We start from the raw sequence: 19,117 nt of genomic DNA on the forward strand, positions 1-19,117 counted from the left end.
ACAAATTAATTAACATGAAGGGAAACACAAGGAGACAGTGAGCCATTTTTAGCTCTTCCAAGGAAGTGACTCAGATACCAGTGATGACTGAAGAAGGAGGCTTTGAGGAGGATGCCCGGACACTGTGAGGTACCTCGGACAGAAAGATTTAAACAGAGGAGCATATGTCCAGTTGTTAAAGGAGACTGAATCAGCGAATCCACCAGCCCAGAAGAGGACATGAAGTGAAGTGTTCTTTCCAAACTGGAGATGGGTGGGGGGAAAGGATGGGAGCTCCTTTATTTTGATACCCTCTGAATATTCCTGCTAGTCAGGGTATCACGTGCACTAGGGCAAAGTGGATTATTGTAATAACCTCGCCAACTGTGCAGTGAAAGGCTACGTCTACACGATGAGTTTTCTTGGCAAAAAATATGCTAATGAGGGACTCATTTGCATGAGTCATTATCTCATTTGCATATTTTCTGCCAATCCGTTTTTGCGCTGAGGTTTTTGCACAAAAACAAGCAGTGTGGACATTTTTTGTGCAAAACCCCCACAAGATCCTTATGCCCCCCAAAAGGAGGTATACCGATAGCATATTTTTTGCCGAGAACACTCGTAGTGTAGACGTAGCCTCAGAGCGCACACTAGCGTCCAAGTTCCCTCCAAGTCAGGGGTCTCAATCTCAATTTACCTTAGGGCCAGTGCCAGGCCTCAAATTCTCCTAGTGTGCCGGTGGGCACTTCTCTCTGGCAGGGCTCTGAGCGGGGGGGAGTGTCTCCTCGTGTTCACCCCCACACACACATCTCCTAGCCCTGCCTGCCAGCCCAGGCACTCCCCTCTCCCCCCCCCCGGTGTGTCCCCCAACCCCACTTGCTGCCCCCAAGTGATTTTAACATCCCACCAGGGACTCCCAGCACCACCCCCAGTAGGGCAAGAGCAGGTTCCAGTCACGAGCTCTGCCCCACATCCCTGTGTCCCGGGGGAGGTGTGTGCAGAACCATCCATAGGATGGTTGGGCATGGTCACTTTGGGGAGCCCGGCCGTGGCCACCCCAACCTATGAATGGGATGGTTCCCCATTCTCGGGTGAGGCGCTCTGCTTCCTGCCGCCGCTGGCCTGGGGGATGGCAGCGGAGCAGAGCCGAGGCTGCTGCGTCGCTCCACTTCCCCGCAGCTCCTGTTGCCATGGTGAGTGCGGGGGGCCCAATCCCTGCTGCTACCCCGCGCCAGGCCTCCTGTGATCCCCGAGGCCGCGTTCCTTAGGGGAGGAGGTTGGGGGAGAAGGAGCAAGGGTGGGAAGAGGCCTCGTGGGGGGTGAAGCAGAGACTGGACTTGAGGGAAAGGCTTGGACATTCTCTTCAGGGCTGCAGGGACTCACGTGCCAGCAGCCGTGTGAGGGCCAGGCCGTGGTACTGCTCGGGCCCCTGGGCCGTGAGTCCGAGCCCCCTGTTCTAAGCTGTGCAGCTGCCTATTAAATGACACACGGACATTCGCCTCGGACCTGCTGCTATGCGCCTTCCCCAGCCCTGCCATGGCAGGTGTGTGTGTAGGGCAACAGGCGCCCCTCCACCGACTCCATCCCTACTGTAACCAGGGGACAGGCACCCTGACCATGACCCAGCCCAAACCTGTTGTAGCCAGGGGAGGGGTCCCCTCCTCCCCGTCAGCCCCAGTCCTGCTACAAGGAGAGTTAGAGTGTGTGTGTCTTTACTCCCCACTGTAGCCTCAGGGCAGCCTGCACCCCAAACCTCTTCTCCCTAGCACCACTCAGCCTGCACCCTGAGCCAGAACCCTCCCCCCTGCACTCCAGTCCTCTGCCCCAGCCCTTCATCCCTGGCTCCACCTTGAATCCATAACCCTCCCCCCCCCTCACCCCGGCCAGAGCCATCACATTCCCCTCAACCAACATGCTGAATGCCTATTAAATGCCCCCCCCCCCTCCACAGGAATATTTTTAAGTGCACCAATATGGAGACGATGTGTCACACCATATTGGTGCACATAACAAAATTCATTCCTCATGTGGGTGGGAAAAATGAGAGGGAACACTTAGAGTGTCCACCCAGCCATCCGGCTGGGGCTAATTCCCAGCTCAAGGAGACGGACTGCTGCTGTCCTCCAGCTACTGCACTCAAAATAGAACATAGCCCTGGTCTGCCCTGGCAGCACCAGCTGTGGGATGGTCACGGGTCTCCCCAGGGCACATAGTACTTGAGAGGCTCAGGAGCTCAGCCCAGGGGTCTGGGTGAGTGATGGGGGGAGAGGAAGGGAGGTGTATATTGCCAAGATCTGGTGCCAGAATGGGGCATAAATTTCAGAACTCACGATGCAACTGGCACCCCCCCCTTCAGCTTGGTTTCTATCATATGCACCAGGGGTGGGGAATCTTTTTTGGGTCGAGGGGGCGGGGGCTGACCCACAGAAAAATCAGTCGGGGGCCACACACAAGTGAAAAGTGAAGCGGGTGCCACCCAGCTGATGAGCAGAGCACCCACAACGACCCGCAGCCAGCAGCATGTTGTTACTACTTGTAGTGCACATCCACGCGTGCCCTGGTGCACAGAACAAAATTTATTCCACGCATGGATCGGAAACAACTCAGAGGGCACATTGGTGGGAGATCGGGGCAAGGGATGGGGGGTTCAGAGGGGCAGGTCAGGGGTGGGGGCGGGGCGGAAGGTGAGGAGGGGCAGAGGGTGGGGGCCGGGTGCAGGAGCACAGACTCCACGTGCTCTCCCCTGTGCTGTACCCTTGGGGGAAAGGCGTGTCCCACAGGCGCATGCGCAGCTGCTTCCCGCTCCCCCTCCCCCACCGCCGCCAAGTAAGTCGGGGCCGGCTGAATGGCACTCGCCGGCAGGTCTCGCGAGATGTGGCTGCCTCGCGCCGGGGGGCGGGGCGTGCGGGCCTTAGTGTAGCGGTTGAATGTCTCAGTGTTCGGACGGGCCCGGTCGGGCAGCACGTGGGGGCAGCGCGGCTGGCGGGGAGCGGCCGGGGTGGGGGCAGGGCACGGCGCGCACGAGGGCTCTGCACCGGGGGCGGCGAGCACCGGACGGATCGTGAGTACCGGGGCCGGGCCGCGTTCTCCGGGGGGCGGCAGCCGGGCGTGGAGCCGCCGCCTTGTGTGGGCTGAGCGCCGGGGAGCAGGCGCCAGCGTGGTAGGGCAGCTGTCAGCTCTCGAGGGGCAGCCCCCTCCCTCCTGCGCCCTGTGCTGCCCGGCTGCTACCCCCGCCCGCCCGGGGTCACCCCTGCCCCCTGGGCTGCCAGACTGCCAGCCCCCCCTTGCCCGCCCGGGGTCACCCCTGCCCCCTGGGCTGCCAGACTGCCAGCCCCCCCTTGCCCGCCCGGGGTCACCCCTGCCCCCTGGGCTGCCAGACTGCCAGCCCCCCCTCGCCCGCCCGGGGTCACCCCTGCCCCCTGGGCTGCCAGACTGCCAGCCCCCCCTCGCCCGCCCGGGGTCACCCCTGCCCCCTGTGCTGCCAGACTGCCAGCCCCCCCTCGCCCGCCCGGGGTCACCCCTGCCCCCTGGGCTGCCAGACTGCCAGCCCCCCCTCGCCCGCCCGGGGTCACCCCTGCCCCCTGGGCTGCCAGACTGCCAGCCCCCCCTCGCCCGCCCGGGGTCACCCCTGCCCCCTGGGCTGCCAGACTGCCAGCCCCCCCTCGCCCGCCCGGGGTCACCCCTGCCCCCTGGGCTGCCAGACTGCCAGCCCCCCCCTTGCCCGCCCGGGGTCACCCCTGCCCCCTGGGCTGCCAGACTGCCAGCCCCCCCCTTGCCCGCCCGGGGTCACCCCTGCCCCCTGGGCTGCCAGACTGCCAGCCCCCCCCTTGCCCGCCCGGGGTCACCCCTGCCCCCTGGGCTGCCAGACTGCCAGCCCCCCCTTGCCCGCCCGGGGTCACCCCTGCCCCCTGGGCTGCCAGACTGCCAGCCCCCCCCTTGCCCGCCCGGGGTCACCCCTGCCCCCTGGGCTGCCAGACTGCCAGCCCCCCCCTTGCCCGCCCGGGGTCACCCCTGCCCCCTGGGCTGCCAGACTGCCAGCCCCCCCTTGCCCGCCCGGGGTCACCCCTGCCCCCTGGGCTGCCAGACTGCCAGCCCCCCCTTGCCCGCCCGGGGTCACCCCTGCCCTCTGTGCTGCCAGACTGCCCACGTGGTGTCACCCCAGCCCTCCCCCTTGCCCGCCCGGGGTCACCCCTGCCCCCTGGGCTGCCAGACTGCCCACGTGGTGTCACCCCAGCCCTCCCCCTTGCCCGTCCGGGGTCACCCCTGCCCCGTGTGCTGCTTGACTGCCCACGTGATGTCACCCCCGCGCCCCCCCCTTGCTCGCCCGGGGTCACCCCAGCCACGTGTGCTGCCAAACAGACTGCCCACCCCTGCCTGGAGTCACCTTTTCCCTGCTGCCCTGGGTGGTGCGACAAGATAGCCCCTTTGTCTTTGCTGCCTCATGTGCTGTCAGACTTTCCCTTCCCTTCTGCCCTGGGGCTGGCTCCTATCCAGCTGCCCTTTCTTAACTCCCCTCTCCCTGTCTGATTCTGCTGCGTACCCCCCCACTCCTAGGAGTGCAGCCCCCCTGGAGCTCCAGGCACTGGCTTGTTGCTCATGTGTCCCTTGTTGGTTTGGGGAACTTTTTCCCCACTCGCTTCTTGGCAGAGGTGCGATCAGCCCAGTATGGCCAGCGTGGTGCTTGTCATGGAATTACAGAACTGGAAGGAACCTTGGGAGGTCATTGAGGGGCCATTGAATGGTTCTTTTGCCCCATTTGTATCCCCTTTCCTAACTATCTGTAGCAGGTAGTGGCTTTGCTACTGTGAATGGGATAGCGTGCACAGTATACTGGTGCTGTGAGTTAATGGCACAGTATGTGTCCCGCTCAGGCAGCAAGTCTGGCATTGTTGTGCCAAGGGTGTATTATTAAGAGTCTTTTCTTTACCCTAAGAGGGTGACGGTGGTGTCAGCTTTGAACAGTCACAAGGTTGTGTGTGTAGTGACTCCCTGACCCTTGATACGGAGGCACCTATTAGTGGGATTGCATACCTGCAACAGGGCTGGCTGTGCCACTTGAAAAGAGTATGAGATGAGCTGTCCTTTATCTCTGGCAGTTAGAAGGTGTCAAGATGCTTTCTGTCCTGTTGGCATTTGCAGAGAAATGACCTGAGCTGCTTTTTCTCAAGGTCACTCACACTCCTATGGATTTATTCTTTCAAAGGTCATGTATACCCAGACTGAACAGGTAGTGTGCTGCAGGAAGCAACCTGAGCACCACATCAGGCCTAGCTCGAGGAGGGCTGGGGAGTTTGCTTCTTGTTCTAACTACTAGCATAGGTCACCCCTTTCTGCTCCGGAGCTGGTGGGTGAAATGGGAACTTCACCCATCTTCGTGCTGCCAAGTCTGTACACTTGGCTCCTTTGAGCTCAGATCACCTCCCTGTACTTGTTTCAACTAGAAAAGAAGTGCTTCTGGGCCTCTGGGTGCAGCCTTATTTAGGGAAAGTGAGTGACGGGGCAGGCATGTACCTGCTGCTGTTGCCGATGTGACATGGCAAACTAACCCACGCTGTCTGGCTTGATGGCGCTTACATGAGACGAGCTAATCAGTGTGCAATCTCAGTCAGGTCTTGTTCAGCGTGGCTTTGATGGCTCTTGAACCGCGGCTTTTGGACTTGCCCCTTGGAGAAAAAGAAGCCAGTCTTCCCTCCTAAGAGTTGCAGTGTTTGAGACATGCAGTAGCCCAGAGCAGGCAGAGTTGCTTTCCACGGAAAGTCCCTCCCTCAATAAAAACCCCTCAAAGCCCAACGTTCTTTAAACCGATTAAGGCCAAAAAGAAACCAGCAATGAAATCCTGACCCCGTTGAAGTTGGTGATAAAATTCCCATTGGATTCCACAGTCAGGATTTACCCTCTTGTCTGCTTGAACTGATCCATAGGTGAGCAAATTAAGTGAAGACACTCTTTTAAACCATTGCAGAGCTCTTACAACTCGTTAAAAGGCAGCTGGAAGACTGGTCTAAATTACATTAGCTGCTCAGCTGTAAAATTAATGGGTAGGTAGATGAGAATCAGTTGGTGTCAGTTGTCGTATATGCTGATTCAGAGTTTCCTACCAGTGTGTAGATCTATTTCTGTAATAGAAAGTGAATCTGTAATTTTTCAATATCTGCGTGTGTTAGCCACTATCTAACTGGCTTAACTCCACTGAAGTCTTAGCTCTCGATGTTTTGTTGGGGAAATACTAGCTGTTGGCTCTCAGAAATACGCTGTTGGGCAGACTGACAGTCTGTGGTTGATGTGATTTCAGGTTCGTTGGGAGCCGTGTTGCAACAATTTAAAACCGAAAGTGAGGGTTGACGTAAGTATTAGTTGTGGAATTGCTAGTGTAGTCTAGCCTATCTCTTCTGTTTGTACAGCACCTAGCATAATGGGGCCCTCCAGGCGCTACCAGAGAGTAAACAAACTATAATTAGCTGACTCTTCTCTCACTTGTGCAATCTAATGTTTATAGGTCTAATATATAGCTAGAGGATGCAGCGAGCAAGGGAGGAATTATGTTGTAGCATAATCCAGCAGTATTTTATTAGCCTGCATGCCGTGTTTCTTTCAACTCAAGTAAAAAATGTGAACGGGAGTTTTTCCAGTATCTGCATGAGCTTTGAACAAGTAGACTTGTGCCTGGAATGGTAAACAATCATGGCAGTTTTGCTAGGAGGCGGCTGCCATTCTCCATAGAGAACACAGGGTATCTGTAGGATGTATAATAGGGGAGTCTCTATCTTACTGCCCCCTCTTTTCCCCCCACTTCACTGGACACCTTTACAGCAACCAATCCATAGTACTATGAAATAGTAAAGGATAGGTGCGCTGTACCACAGGTCATATTGTTAAGGAAGAGTCAAGGACAGCTGAACAAAAGTGACTTACATGCTTTTGACTTTGTGTATCTAGGGCTTGGGTGACTTATGCTGCTGCTCCAACACCTACCAGGTGTTATCAGAATGCTGTGAACTTTGTCTTAGGGGAAAAGAAAGGACTTGTGGCTGAGGAAGGTGGTAGCAAGAGACGCTAACTTCACGTTTCTCCTGTTTGTTTTGTGCCAGTGAATGATCTACAGAGTTACAGCCAGGCAAGTGCCCAGAGTGGAATGGGAAAGAAAGCATATGACCTGGCAGAGCTTGGCACGGTGACTGCAGGATGATAGCTGGGAATTCTGAGGACCCGGCTGCAGCATTGCCCATCTTGTAGTGTTGGAGAGCCTGTATTGCATATGTTTCTTATTGCAATGGAAAGGTTTTTTCTGTTGCTGTGGATAATCCCCCTCCCCAAGTGGCAATGGAGTTCTTCCATCGAACTAGCTGCGCTACGTCAGGGGGATTGTGTTTTCACACCCCTAGCGCTGTAGCTATTTTGACCTAACTTTTAAATATAGGCCAGGCCATAGTTCTGTTCACAGCTCTGTCACTTGGTCACTGTGATCCTTGAGCAAATCACTCTGCTTTTTCCTCTGAGCTGTCTGCAGAATGGGCAAAATACTTACCAAACAGGCTCTGGCTGAATCCATGTTTGCTTTCAGTGCCGTTCATGAAATGGGCTTAAAATACTTCAGTGTTACTTTATTCTTAAATGGCTAGGGACCAGCCTGACGCCTGTTTATACGTTCGTTGACCATGGCTTAATTCTTAAGACTGGCACTTAAATGCCAGTTAGTCATGTTCTTGGTACTGTACAAAATTAAAAATGTTTTAGGTCATAAGGATCAAAACCCAGACCTCAACGCACGCAACGGGCTGCATTCCGAGCTTGCGACGGTGATAGGTTCGTACTGCTGGAAGTGTGATAACTGAATTGGGGAGTATAAGTATGTGTGCTAAGAAATCTTGGATGTTTGTCTGTTTCCTTGTTATAAAGTGCCGGGCCCCACGTTGGTCCATGTTTACTGCTCAGTACATGCCTGGAATATTGGTTGTATTAATCAGTATAGGGCATCTACGCTCCTCCATGGTCTCTTAAGGATGCCCGCTGTAGGCTCCTGGCCAGTCACCTCTCCTCTTGGGTAGGGATGTAACAGGTTAACTGGTAAGCCTCATCCTTGCTGGTTGAATCTTACCGGTTCTAGTTAATCGGTATGTCTGGAGCAGCTCTCGGCCTGCCCTGGGCAAGGGGATGCTCCGGGGCTGTTCTGGCCAGCTGGCGCATCCCCTGTCTGTGGTGGGCCAAGCGTGTGCCCTCCTCCCCCGCAGGTTACATGCTGTGGCTCTCCAGGAGCAGGGCCCGGAGCGGTTGCCAGACTTCTCTGGGAGAGGCTTCACTTGCAGGCTCTGTGGTATAAAGCGAGCGACTTTACATCCCTACTCTCAGGCAGAGACCTGCATCTCTCTCCCTTCTGTCTATTTTTCAGGCTGCTCAGTTCACTGCCTACACACAGATATCGTAGGCAGGCAGACTTGCTAAACAGGCCCCTTTCTTTCTCTCCAAAGGCTTATGAACAGCACGATTGCCAGCAGCTCTGAGACCCCACCGCCCTTTCTAAGCAAACAGGTTGAGTCTCACGGTGACAGCATTGTACAGAAAACCTATTCAAAACAGAAGAAACATGCAGGCTCAAAGGCTTACCAGAGGTCAGCCCACTTCCGACTTTGGGCTCAGGCAGGCCAGTCCCTACGAAGTGATCACAGGCACTACAGAAAGTTCTGCTTGTTTTCTGGATCAGAAGAAGGGCCCTGAAGCAGATTAAATTTAGGCTGTTGACCCTGTCTCTGTAGACTCTAGTTTGAACCAATGTATGTTACAACCTTGGTGGATTCCCTCCCCCCCCCCAGTATTACAGTAACGCCTCCCAAAGAGATTGCAAGACATTCCTCTATTTATCCCACTATCATCTCCTGGCTGCAGATTTTAAAATACCACTTCCTGTCCCCGCACCAGCTCTTCCAGGCAGCTCATCAATCTCTAGATGGGCAAAGAACATTTTCCATTTCCTGTGTTGTTGTGTTGCTTTTCTTCATCAGACTTTAAAAAAAAAATCCTCTCGTGATTCTAAAGCTTGTGACTGGGCCAAGTTTACAGCCCTGGGGACAAATGTTTAATCTGAACATAGGCAGGTTTCTTCCCAACCAATCGTCATTGTCAATGCCTTGCCCCTCTCGGCTTTTATTAGTGGGACAATGTCTGACTTCCATGTCCATTCAGTTTCTGGTGTCTGCTGCAGGTGGCCAGTTTGGTTGTATAAACTTTCGTGGGCTGGGACTGTTTCTAATATTTGTACAGCACCTAGCACAATAAGATGTTGGCCTGTGCATTCTACTACATTATAGCTATTATCCCAGTGAAAAACACAAACCCATTATTTTAGGTTCTGAGCAGACACATACAAGAAACAGTAACAGGCCTTTCAGGGCATCCTTATTTCTTTAATGCTTTGATTCTGTAGCCAGTGTCTCTCTCAGATTTCTATTCTGATTCTATTAGAAACCATTACAAAGGACTGGAAAGGACCTCGATAGATCTCGTACTCAGGTCCACTGCATTCACGACAAAGTATTACCTAAACCAGCTCTGACTGGTGTTTGTTAAAAATAGGTTAAACCATCTCCAATGATGGAGATTCCATAGCCTCCCTAGGCAATTTATTCACGTGCTTAACCACCCAGTTAGGAAGTTTTTCCTTATATCCAACCTAAAGCTCCCTTGCTGCAACTTAAGCTTGTTTTGTCTTGTCTTATCCTCTGAGGTTAAAGAGCAATTTTTCTCTTTCTTGTACCAATCTTTATGTACTTGAAAACTGAGAGAGGATAGAAGAGTTTTCTCTTCTCTGGACTGAAACCTAACCCTTTTCGATCTTCCCTCGTACGTCATGTTTCCTAGGCCTTTAATTCACTTTTGTTGCTGGACTTTCTCCAATTTGGCCGCATCTTTCCTGCAACACACTACTCCAGTTGAGGCCTAATTAGAAGAATTACTACTTGTGTCTTGCTTACAACACTGCTGCTGATATATCCCAGAATGTTTGCTTTTTTTGCAGTGGTCTTACACTGTTGACTCATATTTAGTTTGTGATCCATTCTGACTCCTCCTCCCAGATCCCTTTCTTCAGTACTCCTTCCTTGGCATTCATTTCCCATTGTGCATGTGTGCAACTGAGTGTTTCTTCCTAAGTGGAGTACTTTGCATTTGTCCTTACTGAATGTCATCCTATATTTACTTTAGACCATTCCAGTTGATTTAGAAGGATACAACTTTCAGAAGCGTCTAAGACTGAGGCACTTCTGAAAACATTAACCCTGAGGTGCTTTATTCATGTGAAGTGACTTAAACATTCTTTTAAATGACCCCATGTATCTGCAGCTCTCATCCTCCTGTGTTTTCTCTGACATGTGCCACTTACTTATCAAGGTATTTTTGACCATTGATCTCTCAAACTCCTGGATAAACAGGCTTGTACTATACCCTGAAGGACTCTTAATCTCAAGTAGTAATGAAATGATTAGACTTCAAGTACTACTTTCTAGACTTAACAGTAAGTCTTGTTCTAACTCGGGGTGAGGGATCTCTTTTGGGCTGGGGGCTGCTGACCCACAGAAAAATCAGTCGGGGGCCGATCCCACCCTCACTCCCAACTGGAAAGGAGAAAGATACTCTCCCCTCACACACCATAGCCTGGGCAGCCCAGGCTAGTAGATCTTGTGTGCTCCAGCCCTGCAGTGTGACATTGGCACACCAGCACGGTTTTCCCCAGTACTTGCCAAGGAGGAGAGAGCCTTGAGGGCCAAATCTGGCCCCTGGGCCTGAGCGTCTTTCCCCCCTCCTCCCCCGGTCTCACTGTAAGCATTCTAGGACACTTCTCCGTAATCCATCCAATTAAAAATTTAAGTGACTTGTGATATTAGGTGCCCATCTCAAGCTATGTCACAACCTGGCTTCCAGTGTGAGGCCCTTTAATCGTCATGTGGGAAAGCCAGGACTTGAGATACCAACTCACTACAGGTTGGACCTGCCTGGTCTGGCACCCTTAGGAGCTGAGCGGTACTGAACAAGTGAGTCGCTTGGACCAGGGAGGTCAAGGCTCCTTTCCCATGGTCAGCCCTGGGGTGTCTGGTCCCACAAAGTCCATTGTCCTACCCAGATCAGAGTGTGTCCGATTTCAGAGTTCGACCTGTAGTTGCTTCTAAAATCTTATGCTACCTTCTGTTTGCATTTCTGACAGCGATTAAGGAAAACAACAACAAAAACAACCACCCAGGGCCTCCATTTTGTAGGTTCTCTTTAATTTTTCACTGTCACAGCCAAATTTCTTAACCTTCATAGAAGATGGAAGCGCCATCTATAGGACCATGCGTCCTCATTAGCAAGATTAGAAGTTGCCTTTCGGTGAGCGATCCAAACAGTTCCTCAAAAAGCTGGTGAGAGAGGAGACTGTCTTTAACTTCTGCATCCTCCACTGTGTCCCGGCTGTGCAGCTAAGACGGGTCGGCAACCTATGGCGCGCGAGCCAAATATGGCTCAGCGCTCGAGCGCAGCCCTCTGCCCCCAAAACGTGGAGCCTGCGCTGGCGCTCCAGACTCGCGTCTCCTGCAAGATTGGAGCCAGCACTGACTTCCTGTGGGGGTTGAGATCCCTGCGTGATCAAGGAAGACGCATACACGCTCCCCTCCCTCCACCCCAGCTGGGGGAGCAGCTGTGCACAGATGCACTGCCTGGAAGTGTTTCGCACTGCTCCATTGGCCAGAACTCGGCCAGTGGAGCGCCAGGATACCATGCCTCAGGGTAGCGCAGGATGCAAAAGCAAGTAAGTGTCTCCCAGACACTGCACCCGCCCTGTGCTGAGACCCTTCCCCCCCCCCCAGCAAGAGACCCTACCCCCCAGTCTGTACCCTAACTTCCACCCAGATCCTTCACTCCTATCCCTAGCCCACTCATTGGCAGCTCTGTCCCACACACTAGACCGACCCCCTTATTGTTGGCACCACCTCTGAGCCTAGGGGCCCAAAATTTCACTAACTCTGGAACCCCAGAATCTGGCCTGAGGCCTTGAACCTCAGTCCTCCCTAGTGTCTTCCTTCCTTCCCCCCCCCCCCCCGCCCCTCCCAATATGGGCTGGAGCACCAGGGGGAGTGAGTTGTCTCAGGTGGGGGCCACACAAGTGAGGGTTGGGGAGTTTTGTAGAGGTGAGTTTCTTTGGGTTTTTTTGCTTCTCCCGTGTGGTCCCAGACTAATTTTTTTTTGAGGGTCACTGGTCCTCTGACCCCCAAAAATTCTCTCCCTTCCCCCTTGCCATAAATACGGTGTTGAAATCTGTTGTGTTGGTCATAATATTTTACTTAGTTTACAAACTTTAAAACAAACATGAGAAAGCAAAAGTGCCCAGCCCCCGTCTGGCTGCAGGCCCCATGGTTTGGCCCCCAACTGGCTGTAGGAAGGGCTGTTGCAGCACGGGTAGGAGGGGAGGCCACAATCCAGCTGTGGTGATCCTGGTCCGGCCATTGTCCAGTTACTGCTGCCCAAGTGCAGCAGCCCAGCCCTGGCCAGGTTCGTTAATCCAGCCCCAGGGCATCTTCTCTCCCCTACCCCCCCCCCCCATACTCTACTTCCTACCCCCAGCATGCTGCACCTCACACACCCCAACTCCCTGCCCATAGCCCCTCATGCCCTCCAGCCCTGATGCCTGCACCCCCAGCCACAAACTGCACCCCCAAGCAGCAGTCCCATTACATAAAGTCTGAGTGCAAAGTTTCATTCATGCTATTAATGTTCACCATGTCAGTTATCAGTAATATTGTGTATTTTCACTCATGCAAATGGGCATTTTTATACTTGCTTTCTCTGACCAGTTGTTCTGCATTTGGATGTAGTTTGGCTTAGGGATGTAAGTGACTAATCAATGAGCAAAAGCTTATCGGATAGTCAACGCACTAGTCAAGTAGTCACTTCCCCCCCCCCCCCCTTGCTCCATCTGTCTCAGAGGGGGCTAGCAACTTGTCCACAACGTCAGAGATGGATGTTTTTGTGGGCTTGTAAACAGTGACTTTTTCCCAAGCGAGGAGGGTGTGAAGGATGTCTTATGGCTAACGCACTGGCTGGGATGCAAGAAATCTGGGTCCAAGTCTTGGGGCTGCCACAGGCTTCCTGTGTGGTCCTAGGCATTGCTTCATGCCTCCCATTTTCTGTCTGTCAAATGGGTCTGGTGATGCTCTTTCTCCCTGCCTTCTCAGGGTAGGCAGTGTCTGTACACTACTGAGTACAGTGGACTCCCAATCTGGAACAGGGCCCTGTATCTGCTACCACAATACAAGTAATACGCGCAGAGCCTGTCCCTTGCTAATTCGTTCTCTGAAGCATGGAGCGTGGAGCTCTTGCAGGGAAGTGGTTTGCTCCATCAGTTGTCATCCCCTCTGGTGTTCAGTCATTGTAAGGTACTGTGGTTCTGGCTTCCTCTTCCTAGCCCGCGTGAATACAGCCTGCTTGCATTTATGCTACGTTTTTCCAGAAGCACTTGGCGGTGTTGTCTTTGTCCTCTTTGCGCTTTTCTGTGGCGCGGCGGCTTTCCAAGAACAAAATGCTGCTGCTGGTTGTGTCTCTTCTGAGTGGCCTCCATTCAGCCTTTGTCTCAAATGGCTGTTTGTTGAGGGTCTTGTTATCGGGCCGTGCATCTACTCAGTGGCTCTTGAGCAGGGCTACTCCACTTTGGAAGCTCCAGGGGCCACAGTGTTACAGCACATGCCGAGGGCCGCAACTGAAGTGTGGTTGCATATGCATGCAAATATGTATGCCAATAGCTTCTTTCACACTGACAGGCATGAACACAAGATTAAGGCAAGACTATACAACACACAGGCCCCGTTTAAGTCAGTTCTGTTGATATGAACAAAATGTAATATTTTCCCAACTTCCACCCATATGCCAGCACTTTCAATGAGCAATGACAGTCCAGAAATTAAACTGGTAAAACACATGTCAACAGAAGACAATCATATTGACTAGTTTTTTTTTTTTTTTTTTTTTTTTGATTCCCACCTGCGGGCTGTGTGCTGAGCCCTGTGTAAACCTAAACTGCACCGTGGGCTCAAGCAAATGGGCCGCATGTTGAGTAGCCCTGCTCTTGAGGCTGCTCCTGGCGGACCCCGGTTTGTCCAGCAGGGTTGCCGTTTGTGATCAAGGCCTCCTGCGGCACCTTTTCTCAACCATCTGTGTGTGTGTGTGTGTGTGTGTGTCTGGGGGCATCTTCTGCCGGGGCTCCGCCCCTTGCGTGTTGTGCTGTGTGCTTTCCTCTTCCTAGGGCACGTCTCTTCTGCAGGCTTTATGGGCACAAGAGGGCAAAGCACCCTACGGAGACAGCGAAAGTCTCTCCACATTCGGGAGGAGTGTGCCTGTCCCCCACGCAGACCCACATTCTGTTGATGGGAACTGATTCAGCCGACAGATGTTTGACTTCCTTGAAGTTGTTTGTTTATGCTGTTCTCGTGTTTATGAACTAAACAGTGTGGCACATGGAGTGCCTGCCCAAACCAGCATCCAGCAGAGTCAACGGAAGAGCCATGGTGGGGGAGGAGCAAGCCGAGGGCATCAATACTGGGAGTTGACTCGTAGCTGAATGGAAGTGCCCAAAAGAAGGCAGGAGCGGTGGATTGTAGAAATAGTTTCAGTCTAAAGACTTGTTCATAATACTGGTAAAAGTGTTTTTTTTTTTTTGTTTTTTTTTTTAAAGCAACTTTTTTTTTTAACCTCAGAGCGTAGCTCTGTTACTCGGTGACTTTAAAAGTGAGTAGTCCTGTAGCATCTTGGAGACTAACAAAGCTATGTAGACTCATGAGCTTTCATGGGCAAAACCCACTTCCTCAGATGAGCGAGGGGAGACCCTCCCAATGTGTAACAGAATAAGAAGGAAGTGGGTTTTGCCCACAAAAGCTCACAATACTGTCTATAATTCTTTTTTGTTAGTCTCTATGGGTATGTCTAGACTACATCCATCCCTCTGTTGCCAGAGGGATGTAAATTAGACATACCGATACTGCAAATGAAACAGGGATTGAAAGAGAGTCTTTGTTGGCCGATCCTGTAAGCCTCATTTTACGAGGCATAAGGGATCTGCCGACAGGCTTTCTTTGTCACCTGATCCCCGTCTTGACAGCTGCTTTTTGCCAACAAACAGCTGACTCGGCAAAACGTGGTGACCATTTTTATTCAAATGAAGCGCAGGAGATTTAAATCCCTGCTTTATTTGCAATGTCGGTATGTCTAATGTACCTCCCTTTGGTGACAGAGGGATGTAGTCTAGACATACCCTATGATGCTACAGTACTACTCAGGTTTTTTTAACCTGTGTAAGATGCTAGGTGCCATGCACAATGCTGCCGCCTTAATCTCTTACAAAACACTGTTAATATGGAGTCAAACTGTGATTCGTGGGTTAGGTCTACACTAGAGACCGGCATCGGTATAACTACATTGCTCAGGGGTGTGAAAAATCCATGTAGACAGCACTATGTTGAAGGGAAACAACTATGGCATCTCAGAGATGAAGTAACTACACCGACAGGAGACCGCCTCCTGGTAGCGTCCTTGTGAAAGTGATGCAGCTGCAACGCTGTACGTGAAGACAAGCCCCGAATGCCAGTGTTATCTGCTCATGGCTGTGGCAGGAGATGGACTTTGAAAGAGAGCAACAGTTTAGACTAGCCAGGAAATTATTTATACAAGAAATCCCGGCAATAAAGAAATAAAATATCTCTAAAGTCACTCTGACCATCTTGGGCTTTCCACTTCACGCCACTTCAGCCTTAGGAGCGCAAACTGCGTAAATCCTCTGCTCTACCAGTTTAGTTCTGTGTCCCCAGCCAGGGGAGGTCTCTGAAACCGTGTGATGTAACGTCTCCCTTCATTGATTGATGCCAGAGGCCATGGCATCCAGTCCCGAGTGAGGCTCAGGTGGTAGCGAGCGGTCACTGCTGCGAAGTAGTCTGGCTCATCCCCATGAGCCCCAGGGCCCTTCCCAGAAGGCTGACCGTGATCTTGAGTCGGAACAGCTGTGTCCAGAGCCTTTGTGAAGTCGTCCTTCTCCGTATAGGTTCCAGCTCTGCTGGCGGCGAAGAGCGGATGGGGAGTAGGGATGTTAAATTTAGATTAACGAATCGAATAGTTGATGGGATTTCCATCGGCTATTCAATTAGTGTATAAGGGCACTGGCAGATACTAGGAAGGCTGGGCTCTTGCTACAGTTCAAAAGTGCAGGGCTGGTGCAAGCAGAGACTGCTTCAGTCCCCACTCCCGCCGTTTCCCACTGCCTTGCTCTCCCCTGCATTGGCTCCTGCTCCCCTCCTTGCTGTCCCTTTCTGATGGAGGCAGCAAAGAGGGGGTGTGTGTGTGTGTGGCAAGTTGCATCACTAGTCAACTATCCAATAAGCTTCTGCTTATCGGATAGTCAACAAGTTGCTTACATCCCTAATGGAGAGGGAGCCTTTTGGACTCCGATGAGGAGTGGCACCAGCGCACAGTTAATGGTGCAAAGGGATGACTTTCCTTCCCCATTCAAGTCATCTACTCCTAGAGTACTTTGGATTCAAGCATTTCCCCCGCTCCCCCCGGGAAGTTGCAAACTCCAAAGAGAGGATGGTTTGTGTCTGGCTGCGCTCAGCTTCCTTACAGCAAGTCTACACTACAAACATGGCGTCCGCAGAGCTACACAGAAGCAGCTGAGCTGCTGTTGCGCTTTGAGACTCTAAGCGGATGACTTCCCCTCCAGGAGAGGCAGTAGCCATGTGCGGTGGCGGATGCTCTCCTGCAGATACAGTGCTGGCTGCAAAGGGGATTAAGTCTCAGAGGGGGGATCTGTGCTCGTCTCTAACGTAAGAATTAGGGGTCACCAAATGAAATCCATAGGTGGCAGGTTTAAAACAAAAGGAAGCTTTTCTTCATGCAGTGCACAGTCATCGTGTGGAACTCCTTATTGTGAAGACCGGGACTTGAACAGGGTTTAGAAAAGAGCTAGATAAATTCATGGAGGTTAGGTCCATTAATGCCTGTTAGCCAGGATGGGTAGGAATGGTGTCCCGAGCCTCTGTTTTAGAGGCTGGAAATGGATGACAGGAGAGAGATCGCTGGGTGATACCTGTTATAAGAATGGCCGTACTGGGTCAGACCAAAGGTCCATCTAGCCCAGTATCCTGTCTGCCGACAGTGGCCAGCACCAGGTGCCCCAGAGAGGGTGGACCAAAGACAAGGATCAAGCAATTTGTCTCCTGTCATCCTTCTCCAGCCTCTGACAGAGACCAAGGACACCAGGGACACTGTTCTGCTCACTCCCTCTGGGGCATGTGGCACTGGCCACTGTCAGAAGGCAGGATACTGGGCTAGGTGGGCCTTTGGTCTGACTCAGTGTGGCCGCCCTTAATTTACTGATTCTCGTTAACTGATGGGAGTTGGAGCAGCTCCCCACCTGCAGGGGGCCTGTGTTGGGGGGGTGGGGAGAGGGTTTCTTCAGCCTGGTTAACCAATTAAATTGGATTTCACATCCTTACTCCCGTGGCACCTTAAAGACTAACATTTATTTGGGCATAATAAAGCATATGCCTAAATAAATCTGTGGCTCTTTGAAGTGCCACAGGATTCCTCTTTGTTTTTCAGCAGTAGTTCTCAAAGCGTGGACCAGGAGCGGTTCATGACCATCTTGCAAGTGGGCTGTGGGCTAAGGACTGCCCCCCCCTTTCCGGGAGTCTGAGCTGGTGCTCCAGTTCCCTCTCCCCGAGGTCAGCTTCCTGCTGTGAGGGTGGGGGGATGGAGCCCCAAACCTTGTGGCCTGGATTTAGTTTGGGGGGTCAGGAAGCGGCTCTGCATGTTGCTCCCCCCCCCCCCCCCCCCCCCAAGCTGGGAAAATGGCAGTGCAGGAAACTGCTCATCTGGAGGCTTTTTCAGATGCTCCCATTTGGCCGGAATCCTGTCCAGACCTCCTTCCCCCCCAGCCTGCTCCTGCACCCAACCTCTCCCCCACCCCCCCAACCCCATTCCTACATGCTTTTTGTCGTCCTGGCTGGCTGATAGTTTGCAGAAAGGTCTGCATTGAGCAGGGTGGGCCTGCGGGCCAAAAAAATGTGAGAACCCCTGTTTTAGGGGGTTAAGATCTGTATAACTCTTCCTTAAGTGTGTGGCGCTTTCACCCAAGTAATTGTGTAGTAGACCTGGCCTTAGCCAAGTTAACTCCCCGCAGGGCTTTTGTACTAGGTGTGTCCTGCATACTTTCTAAACAGTCGCTGGCAAGCGAATGCCCGCTCATGTTGGGTGTGGCGGAGGGAGGTGTGTGAGCTTTTACTAACGTATTTTTTTTGGATTCTGTAAAAGTAACTGCCACAATAGCGCTGGCTAAAGCATCGAGGAATTATCTGTGTTGCCTGCTCCTGTGACTGCCAGTGGCTCTGAGTCAGGAGCGGAGGGAGGGAGCTGTAAATAATGAAGCAGTGTGTTGAGAGAGGAGGAAACAGGGACCTGTCTGTATAGGGCTAGGACAGTAATACAGTGAGCAGAGCAGGGGGAGTCTGTTGGTAGGACGGGGTTAACGATCGCTGGTGTGTGCATAGCGGGAGGAGTTGACTCATTGTGCAGGCAACCCCATCAAAGGAGCAGCACCTGCTACCAAGAGAGCAGTGAAAGAGTTAATGCTCTTGGGGTGCTGTTTGCATAGGTGGAAGCTTTGCAGCTGGCTGCGGCTGCAACTGGGCTGCTGCCTCGCTTTAAAGTCTCACTTTCATGTGTTGATAAAGGAACTGCTCTGAGCCCATCTGCTCTGGCCTGAAATCGGTGAGCGCGCAGCCCGAATTCAGAGAGGCTGCCGCTCGCCTCCCTAGCGCCCTGTCTGTTCGGCGGGTGCCAGAGCAGCTCTGCTACCACGTTGTCGCTGTTGTGTAGACGCTGCCGGAGTGACGGAAGGGGTTTGTCCATCACTAGTGACTCCACCTCCTCTGTGCGGTGGTAGGTAGGTGGCTAGACACATTCTCCCATCAGACTGCTTGTCTACCCTGCGGGTTAGGTTGGTATAACAGTGGCTGTCGGGATGAATTTTTTTTCCACACTCCTGAGCACTTGCCTATGTTTTAACTTATGTGCAGTCTGGGGACATAAGAGTGTAACCGCGTCAACGGTTAAGCAGTAAGCATCGGCTTATCAG

At 52.6% G+C, this 19,117-nt stretch overlaps 1 protein-coding gene across 1 annotated transcript in view; it reads left to right on the forward strand.

Annotated features, from left to right (window-relative positions):
- The first annotated feature begins 2,882 nt into the window (after positions 1–2,882).
- The window catches only part of AKAP1 (A-kinase anchoring protein 1), a 57,323-nt gene continuing 41,088 nt past the window's right edge, over positions 2,883–19,117 (forward strand). The window contains exon 1 of the mRNA XM_075904828.2: positions 2,883–3,040. The gene's annotated coding sequence lies outside the window, so the exon portion shown is untranslated. The remainder of the gene's footprint in view (positions 3,041–19,117) is intronic.

This window comes from Pelodiscus sinensis, chromosome 21, assembly GCF_052426305.1.
Source record: "Pelodiscus sinensis isolate ZL-2025 chromosome 21, ASM5242630v1, whole genome shotgun sequence".
NCBI lineage: Eukaryota > Metazoa > Chordata > Testudines > Trionychidae > Pelodiscus > Pelodiscus sinensis.